This window comes from Cygnus olor, chromosome 1 (genome assembly GCF_009769625.2).
Source record: "Cygnus olor isolate bCygOlo1 chromosome 1, bCygOlo1.pri.v2, whole genome shotgun sequence".
Lineage (NCBI taxonomy): Eukaryota > Metazoa > Chordata > Aves > Anseriformes > Anatidae > Cygnus > Cygnus olor.
Genome location: NC_049169.1, coordinates 38,891,605 through 38,901,871, shown reverse-complemented (window position 1 = coordinate 38,901,871; position 10,267 = coordinate 38,891,605).

Sequence of the window (10,267 nt, the reverse complement as noted above, 5' to 3'; positions counted from 1 at the left end):
GCTGTTTTCAGACATTTATGCCCCCCAGGAAGCTGTCTATCTACCAGGCAGTTCTGGCACTTGCTGCTGAACCTCAGAAACTGTGCCAGAAGAATTCAAACTTTGTTGGACCAGAGAAAAAGCATGACTCCGTAACCCAGCTCTACTCTCCTGGAAGGAGAAATTCTGGCTCCTGCTTCCTCCTTCTCCCCAGACTACTTTTTTTTCTGTGCATGTCCTACCCATAATTTGAAATCCTGGGAACTGAGCCTGAATCATACAGATCATGGGATGGTAGCTTGGATTATTACTACTGAAAAATTTTGGAGTAGAAGGGCAAAACAAAGAAAGAATTAATCTTCCTCATCCTTCCTACGAGGAGGAAAGCTCTCCTCTTTGAACACAAGACCATAGCGCCTGCCACAGAGAGGGTCTCAGAGCTGTGGATGCTTAATGGGTGGACATGAAGGGGAAATTACAGCTCACATTTGCTCCTAGAAGTAGTTAGTTTCAGTCTGCTGTAAACTGAGTGCTACTGCTATGGATTTGAGATAGGCATCAACACAAATTTCTTTGATTATAATCAAAGAAGAAAAATAAACAAATCCAGGATTTGAGACATCTCATTCTCAAGTAGACGTCCAAAGAGGTTAGATGAGTCACTTGCATTGCAGATGTGTAACATTGGAGTGAATGAATCCCACCCAACAAGACTGAACTCATTAAAAATAATAGAAGCAGTCAGTGGTCAGTCAGGAAAGTGTATTAATATAATATTCCATGAGGGTGCAATGACTATTCATTGATTCACTGACCTTTCTGCTCAGTCATATTCCAGCCTCTAGGAAATTAATCCTGTTTACGCTCTGGGCTGGTAGGATGAGATTCATCTTCTGTGCCGGAATGTCCTTCTCAGAGCCACAAGTCTATAGCAGAGATCCCAGCACCACTCCTTCATGGAGTCCTCTTGGTTTTCTTATCAGAGAACATACTGTGTTAGTAGCTGACTCTAAGTAACAATGGGCCGTTTTTCTAAACCCACAAGCACTTTTAATCATGTTGTCTGGAATCACTAAAATAGATTTTGACAATGAAACATGGACCAATAAAATCATTAGGGTTTTCATTTGTGGGGCATAAGAGTGATCTTTTTTCTTTCTTTCTTTTTCTTTTTCCTTTTCTTTTTCTTTTTCTTTTTCTTTTTCTTTTTCTTTTTCTTTTTCTTTTTCTTTTTCTTTTTCTTTTTCTTTTTCTTTTTCTTTTTCTTTTTCTTTTTCTTTTTCTTTTTCTTTTTCTTTTTTTTTTTTTTTTCTTTTTCTTTTTCTTTTTCTTTTTCTTTTTCTTTTTCTTTTTCTTTTTCTTTCTTTTTCTTTTTCTTTTCTTTTTTGTTTTCTTTCATTTTCTTTTTTCTTTCTTTTTCTTTTTCTTTTTCTTTTTCTTTTTCTTTTCCTTTTCCTTTTCCTTTCCTTTTTCTTTTTTTTTCTTTTCTTTTTTATTTTCTTTTCCTTTTTCTTTTTCTTTTTCTTTTTCTTTTTCTTTTTCTTTTTCTTTTTCTTTTTCTTTTTCTTTTTCTTTTTCTTTTTCTTTTTTCTTTTTCTTTTTTCTTTTCTTTTCTTTTTTTTTCCTTTTTCTTTTTTCTTTTTTCTTTTTCTTTTTCTTTTTCTTTTTCTTTTTCTTTTTCTTTTTCTTTTTCTTTTTCTTTTTCTTTTTCTTTTTCTTTTTCTTCTTTCTGTCTTTTATCCAAGGTTATGTTCCTCTCAATGTTACTCAATAAAATCAAGCATGCAGGGGAAAGATACATGGCCAAGACTTCAGCATTTTGGAACAGCAAAGGGAAAAAAAAACATATTATAATCTTAAATAGTATAAGAAAAGAATGGTAGGCAGAAAGACAATGCAACCCTATTTGTTTTTAAGGAAGCTGGATCCCAAATTAGAACCGTGTCTATTTAACACAAAATGGGGATTCAACATGTGAAGGCCAAACAGCTATTTAATGGCAAAGGATAAGACACTGCACCTGGGTCAAACTATCTCCAAGTAATTATTTTTTACATAATTTAAGAGATTTTAGGGGAATGTGTTGTTCTCAGAAGGGATTGTAAATGGGGAAAAAATACAGCATGAATAGAAAAAAGGAGTTATAGTTTATGGTAAAATGTGAGTCAGTAAAGCAATGTCAGGAATGCTATAAACAATGAAGGGAGTGTTAGTGAGTCCATTTCTGGAAACATAAAATGAAGAAAAAGAGGCAGATAAACAAAATAAATCTGATTTTGAAAAAGGACAGAAGAATGAAGCAAAACAGGGCAGGTTCACTTGAAACAAAGAAGAATAAAGATATTGAGATTATCAAGAACCAATGGTTTGTTGCACTTAACTCTGTGTTGGGGGAATTTGGCCCTGATCCACCTTTGTATCCTGGCTGTCACGTTGAAGGCCAGTTCAACCTGTTCTTCATGCAACATGAAATATTCCCCAAATTTGGCTGGCTGTCATAGCCCCTAAGAAGCCCGTGTCACCAGAGCAGAACTGGTAGTCAAAGGGTGATGCCAGAGACAGCTGCATGGCCCCCAGGGATACCTGGACAATTAGCCCAAGGAGCAGAAACCATTGGCTTTGCCTCTGGAAAGGACACGAGGGAACAGGAGATCTGGTCCAAGTATGTTTAGAAACATAATTAAATGAGGCAGCAGTCTTTATTTTATTTTATTTTATTTTATTTTATTTTATTTTATTTTATTATTTTAATTTAATTTTATTTTAATTTTATTTTATTTTAATTTTATTTTATTTTATTTTATTATTTTATTTTTAATTTAGATGGGGAATTATCAGTTTAAATTCTGAAATAGGATAGAAACCACAAAACTAAAAGCCAGTTCTTCTGCACTGCTCTAAGACCTGCCCTAACTGCCTAGCCAAAGGTTTTTTTGAGATGGGAGAACACAGCCTATCTAGGCTGATTTAGACTGGATTCAACCTTCTCCAGTTTAGAAGATATTTGACTTTGAGCTGTTTAGCTGGCCAGTTATAAAACAAATCCTTAATCCTTCTTTGGGGTCAGAACCAAAACCTACCCCTGTAAGAGTTAAGGCTGTGGAAGCCACCTGAACTCCACACCTCCAGAAGGGAAAGGAGCTGTGTGATCTGGGAAGTGTTACATTAGGACATTATTCAGGGACTAAACAGAGACTTGGATATCATCTGGCTTTAACCATGGCAATTTGATTATTCTTGATAATTATACATCAAGAGAACTGGCAGGTTTTGTCCCTGCCCCTGTCAATAGCAATACTCTCATCCTTTCACTGAAGTACTCTCTTTTTGTGCAGTGGTTTGGATTAAATTGCTTTTTGTTCTGTTCAAGTCTTTCTTTTTTCAACTGAAAGCTGACCCTTGGTGTATTTTGCAAAATGCTGAGCCTGCTCAGGTTTCTTGGGGAGGCAGAGGGGTGATGTCATTCACCACTTGATAGGATTGAATCCTTTATCTATCTGAACTTGGACACTGGGGAGGAATGGGAAAATCATGCCTATCCCTTTCTTTCTCAAATCCACTTACAAATTCTTTCTCCTTGTAGAGAATAACAAGTCTCCACAGCAATATCTCCTTACTACTAGATTTTATAAACTTTGCTGAAGCAGTCCAGAATTCTTTAAAAGACAGAAACAAGGGAAGTGGAAAAGGGATGAAAGAATAAAAGGCAAGAGAGGTCCTTGGGCAGTAAGAGAGATAAGAGATATCTAATAATCTTTCATCTTGGTCTGTAAGGAGATCAAATTCAGCGAGTATAATTCATCAGAGTATCTTCAGTTACTTCATCTACATTAACCTGTGCAAATTTTGAAAAGACAGTTAGGCCCATTTCTTTCATGAATATCAAACTAAGCTGTGGTAATGAACACACAAGGCCATGGACGAAACCGGTGAGAAAAGCAAGCACCGAATACAGACAAACCAAAGTGCTCTCTCAGACAGCTTCATAAAGCAGTCTCAAGGCATTTTAGCATACCAGTTACACACTGAAAAGTCTGTGATCTTGCTAATGTAAAGGGGTTAATTAGTAGAGTGGATTCCAGGGATTGTATTAAAAGGCCCAAAGTGTCAGTAGTTTCACATCTGGTATTAAATGAATGTAATGTGTTTCTAAGCTGTTTCAAACTGTGCTTTTGTGGTGCTTGGTATCTAAAAGATTTGTCAGATCAGCCAAACCCAAGTTGATATATGAATACTGACTATTTTGTTGCTATATTGCATTTTCTTGATAAAGTTTCTGCTGAACATATTACTTCACTGTAATACAAATGTTTCCTAAACTCCATTTCATTACGTTCATGAATTAAAGCAGCAGCTGCATTCTGAACCGTTAAACCTATCATTACTCAATGTGACATTAATTTCTTTATTATTACAGTTAATTCAGACCAGGAAAGATCTTCTGTAGATTTGATTCTACTTGGGATGAGAAAAGAATTGACTGCACTTACCATTGTCTCCATAAAAAATTAAATTAAAATAAAATAAAATAACATGTTTTTGAATGTCTTGTTTTTAATTCAAAAATGTTTGTCAAGCATATTTTTAACTAAGTCTTAATATCTGTATCATTGATTAGTAGCATATTAAGGGTAACAAATACTAGGAATTGGAGCCATGGAAATGAATGTTGACTGTTCATCAGGGCATCCATTTCTTATTTCTGTTCCCTGATTGGAGTAGTGTCTACTACTGTGAATACTGTTGAGATCCTCTGGCATAGGATTAAAATAGACTCTTTAAAGAAAAGCAGTGACTGAGGAGCGTGATTAATGAAGAGAATGAATATAGTAATGATGTGAATGGGGTTGGGAATGAATATACCAAAGAAATATACTGGCATGACATTACAGCAAAGGAAGTGAATTACAACCGCTTCTCCCATTGCAGTAGCAAAGAAATTGGGATCTCACTACCTTGATACCTAGGCTATTGCAGTTACATGTATATCTGAAGACAAGGAATCAGAGTGGGTGGGCAGTAAAGATCGTGTGGTAGCAAGGCTCAGAACATCAGAAAAGAGAGTGAATGAGAATGACATACCCAATTGCAACTGGGAGAGGAATTTAGGGAGCCAGAATATGAACGACGTGAATTAGTATGCAATCAGAGCAACAAGACAATGTTTACAACCCAGCCTGACAGGGAGCACGATGGACCACTGGAGCCTCTTGCAAACTGATCAAGACTGGACTGTTTGTCAGCACAAGTGAGAAATTACAGAATGCTGAACACAACAGAGTGTGCAGAACAGAGAAGGAAATGGGGGCTTGTTTTGTAGTGGTTAGATTCCAAATACGTCCTCTGCTCCAAGAGACATTCCAGATTCTGAAGGAGTTTGTCACATTAAGTACAGGAAATTGTCTGTCAGATATGGTTTTAGGTACTGTGATCGTGGTACAAAGGATCCAGATGTGCTATCTCTGACACACTTAATACCATGACATAAATGATTATGGTGAATTACCTTCTCCCCGTGATTTAATATTCTGCTCTCATTCTACACATGGACTCCTATGGTTACCTGGGGGACTTTTGGCTATCACCTTCTATTGTATTACTATCTCCCAGTCTTTCAGTCAGTGGAAAAAATGTTTTGAATTAATAGAATAAAGAAGCCATTCTGGAATACAACACATTTAAGTTGTTTAGACATAATTTTTTAAATACATAGACAAAGAAATGTACAAACCTTTCTGAGAAAAAAAAAAAAAAAAAAAGAATTGTTATGCATGCAGAAAATTGTGGACAAAGACTTCAAGAGCAGTTTTTCAGAGCTGAAATTGGCTCTTTTTCAAATATTCTCAAAAGACTGTTATTTATTTATTTATTTATTTTTTGGATGGCAGCAACCATAAATTCATGTTAATAATGCCAGTTGATTTTAATAATGTGTGTCTCTAACTGCAAAACTGCAATAACCACAATAATGCTATGTAAAAGGAACAACTGCCATGGATTTCATGCTGGTGTGGAGAATTCTGGGAGCAGGTGTAGTAGGTTTTATATCTTCCAAGAGGGACACTTGATGTATTTCTCGTCATATGGCAGCCATTCCTAAAGTTTGCAGCTATAGGTGGAATAGGTGGTATAAACATTCTGTGCTCACAAACCCATGGTTTGAATTTATGCATACTGTCTGACGGCTGTCACTTTCAGTTTTACTGGAATAGAAATTTATTAGAGGGACTGGTACTATGCAGTCAGAAACTAAAAATAAGGACAAAGAGATGAAACCAGAAATGAATACTGACACTTATTCAAGAATTGCAAGTGACCAGACTGAATAGAGAATATTTCACAGAGGAATGCAGTTTATGTAAAACTACATATTGTGCACTGTTACATCACAGGCATGCTTATGTCTCCAAATACAGAAAATACAGAAGTTCCCTGGTCTGTTTTGGACTTCAATGTATCTATTTATCAAATTAAGATTGGATAAATTAAGTGAGATTCAGTCACTTAATGTAACATTTAGTGCCTTTTGGACTGCTAAAGTATTCTGCCTGGGTTCCAGCTGCTGCACGATGAGGTCCTGTGTCTCCCTGTGGTCATTTGTGTGTCCTGCACAGATTTCTTCCTCACCTTAGCAGAGCTGAAATAAGACAACTTACTTTTAGGCATCTGATTCACTCTTTTGGTCCCTAGACCAAGAATTTGAGTTTGTCATCTTTTGACTACAGGTTACCTGGGTTATTGGAAGAGGCTGCTTAGAAAAATTAAAAGTCTAAAACAGTTTGTTTTGTGCTGACAGCACAATGATTATGTCAAAACTCTGTTATGAACTAGATATCCACATCATGTACTGTTAGGAATGATAATGGGGCTATGCTGGCTTCACACTATAATGGAAATAAGAGCCCAGTATATAGTCTATGGTCTGTAACAGTTGACCCAACTGTGAGACTGAGAAATAGACACAAATGCTCTTGTGGACCTTTTGGACATAGCAACTTCCTCAAATGAAGACGTCCAGGGATATCAGCAAAGCCACAGGCATTAAGCCTAAATTAATTTATTAGGAAGCAAAGAGTGAGAAAAGGCTGTGAGGAAGGGAAATAACTAAAATATTTTAATGCTGTAAAGTGCAGTTCAACTACTTTTTCTATTTTAGGACTTTGTCATACACCTGGGAGCAAAATTATGATGGCATCAGAAATGATGGAGAATATCAAACCTAGGTGACAGAATAAAGCAAGGCAGCACAGGATGCCTTAGGGTTGAACCCATGTTCATGGGTTCATGAACCCATGTTCACCGTTTGTTCCATGAACCCATGTTCATGGGTTGTCCTAAGCCTTACCCAAATGCCCAGGAAATTTATCTCCAGACTTAGGACCTGTGGAAAATTTGTGACCCCAGACTTTAACTTTTCATTGGCTCTCCAGGGTACGTCTTGCATGTACCTTGGATGTGGTATGTGTCTTGTTACTCTAACTGGTGTAATGCTGTTGCTACACACTTTGCAGAGCTCAGGAGGTCACCTGTAGCCTACAGTGTGATAAGTTATAACAAGGATATGCAACTGAGCTCAGATACACTGAAAAATGTGCAGTTTGTCACCAGAGATATGGGTTACAGTGGCCTCCACACCAGCAGCCTGCTGTCAAGCACAAGGTAAGGCCCAGCACTTGAACTACACTTCAAAATTTAGCATCTGCCTGCAGCCAAATGTCCATGCCACTGGAGTATGGATTAACACTGTGCATGGTAAATAAGCTTTTGCAGTCACCTTATAATTTGCTATTTTGACTTTTCTGTATATTTTGGTGAATCTTAGAGAGCAGAACTAAAAGTCAAGGACTTTTTTTTTTTTTTTTCTGAAGATGCAGAATTCTTCAGGGAATAGTATTGTTAATTGTAACCACTTAAACTGCTAATACTGTAGATGTTGGTTTCTTAGGAATGTATGTATTTTTCTAACAAAAATTGAAGTCTGGTGGCTAGAAAACACTCTCAGGCAGGAGTCCACGTTCAAGCAGATATAGTGAATTTGTGCAAGCTCAGAGCGTCAACAAATAGCGCCACATCACGGTCTTAGGAAATGGAAAACATTTTTGTCCTATTTACCCTGATTTAGATTAAGGAATCTTTGGAAATCAACAGTTAAAAAAAAAAGTGCATCAGTGATGTGCCATTTGCAGAATAATAATGTTCTCTTTAACACAGAAAATCTCACTTACCCAGGGGACAAAATGGGGCCAAATCCTCATCTGATGTCAATCAGCATGATTCCTTTGCCATTAGCACGGCTCCAGTGTGTTCAGTGGAGCAATACCAATTTACTTCTGCTGAGGGCTTTGGCCTTCTGTCTCAGCTCAAAGAAATTAAGCTGCCGTCCAAGTCTTCTTACTGAAGCTTTGTGCAGTTTAAATCTTGTTGCAAAAAGCCTGGTCAGATATGTTTTTCCTTTCTGTTTCACATGATTTTGCACATTCATCATATGAGTTTAATGGAATATGTCTAATTTTCATCAAACCATGGAAAACCAAAAAATGTTCACAGGTTTACGCCAATGTCCCATTTTGCTGAAAAAATGCTAATGAACTTAGGCTTAAATTTACTTTGCAGAAATGTTTTCTCTTTATTTTTATTTTTATTTTTATTTTATTTTTTTTTTTTAATTTGTAATGAAACGTAAAGAACTTTAATGTCTGAGCTATTTTACACCTTATTAATAACATTTTATATACCCCTGCTTTGAAGGTCTTTTCAAAATAACATTGAAAATTCAAGAAAATTAGAACAATATTTTAGGTTAGAAAGACACACTTTTTTCCTCTTTTCTTTTTCCTTGTGGAGGTCATACTTAAAGTGACCTATCATAAATCTAGAAAACCCTATAAATTCAGTTATAATTAAGATAAGATATTTAAGATATCTTTCTGTCCTTATCGTCCTTAACAGTTTCTGATATGACTTTATTCTAAGTCTATCTATCTGCTTCACAGGATTTTGCACATTCATGAGTTTAATGGAATATGTCTAATTTTCATCAAAACGTGGAAACCATGGAAAGCTCACTATCTCAGCTGACAGTGAGACATGTAGCCAATATATAACAAAACAGGTAAACTGTGATGCCGCTACAAAGCAAAGCAGACGAATTGTAGGAATTACCATTTCCCATGTTACATAGTGAGAACATTCTACATAGATATTATTAGTAGCTAAGATAAGGACTTTTGTATGCTTCTTCCAAATGTGATTAGGTTTTGAAGTTAATTTGCATACCTTTGCCATCACTAGCATTCAAGGAAGTAGTAGGTAGGTTTATGCATTTGATGCATTTTGTATTTGTTATGGTAGAGCTAAAAATCTTGCAGTCTTTCACGTGTATTGGTCTCACTTGCAACTGGCTGCTCCCTACCTGGTGAATTTTAAGACTGAGTAGCAAGATCTTCAGGAGCCTTATCAGAGACCCTGAGAGAAAGAAAGGTTCTATGAGGGGCTGGACAGCATCTATGCTGGGTGGACATGCCCAGGAAGAGGCTGAAGGTCCCTGCAATAAGAGCCTTCGAGGGGGCTAAGTCAGGTCCCTGCTTGTAATGCTGGACAGGGACCGTGCTTGGACACCAAAGGTCTCCCAAAAAGAGAAGAAACAAGATACTGTGCCCGTAGTTTGGAGACACCAACAGCTCATGTAATAGTGTGCTGATTTATTTGAGAGAGGGAAACCTGAAGGAGGATCAAACATCTTTGAGATGGTCTCCCCAAAGGTTCCTCTTACTTTCAAATTTCTCTACATCATCTCCTCTCCTCTCCTCTCCTCTCCTCTCCTCTCCTCCTCTCCTCTCCTCTCCTCTCCTCTCCTCTCCTCTCCTCTCCTCTCCTCTCCTCTCCTCTCCTCTCCTCTCCTCTCCTCTCCTCTCCTCTCCTCTCCTCTCCTCTCCTCTCTCCTCTCCTTCCTACTTCTCACCATCTGACACTCTATGCAGTGAGACAGGACCATGGTCATGGAAGAAAACCTCCTTGTAACTTGGGTTCAGCATGGCCCTGCAATCAGAAGACGTCCCTGCACGCTCTGTCGTGTCACCAGTGACAACCACCATGAATGTGAAGAGGGGAGAAGTCACGGTGGGTGAGGACAGGGTGAAATGTGGCCTTGGCTGGTCTGGGAAGGATGTGACAGCATGTCTAGGGGAACAAGTCTCCGTAAGGAGAAAAGCAGGCAGTGTTCCCCGGAGGAGGTACACGAGATGTCCAAAGGAAGCTGTTTCCTAGCACATCCTGGCAATGCCAGGGC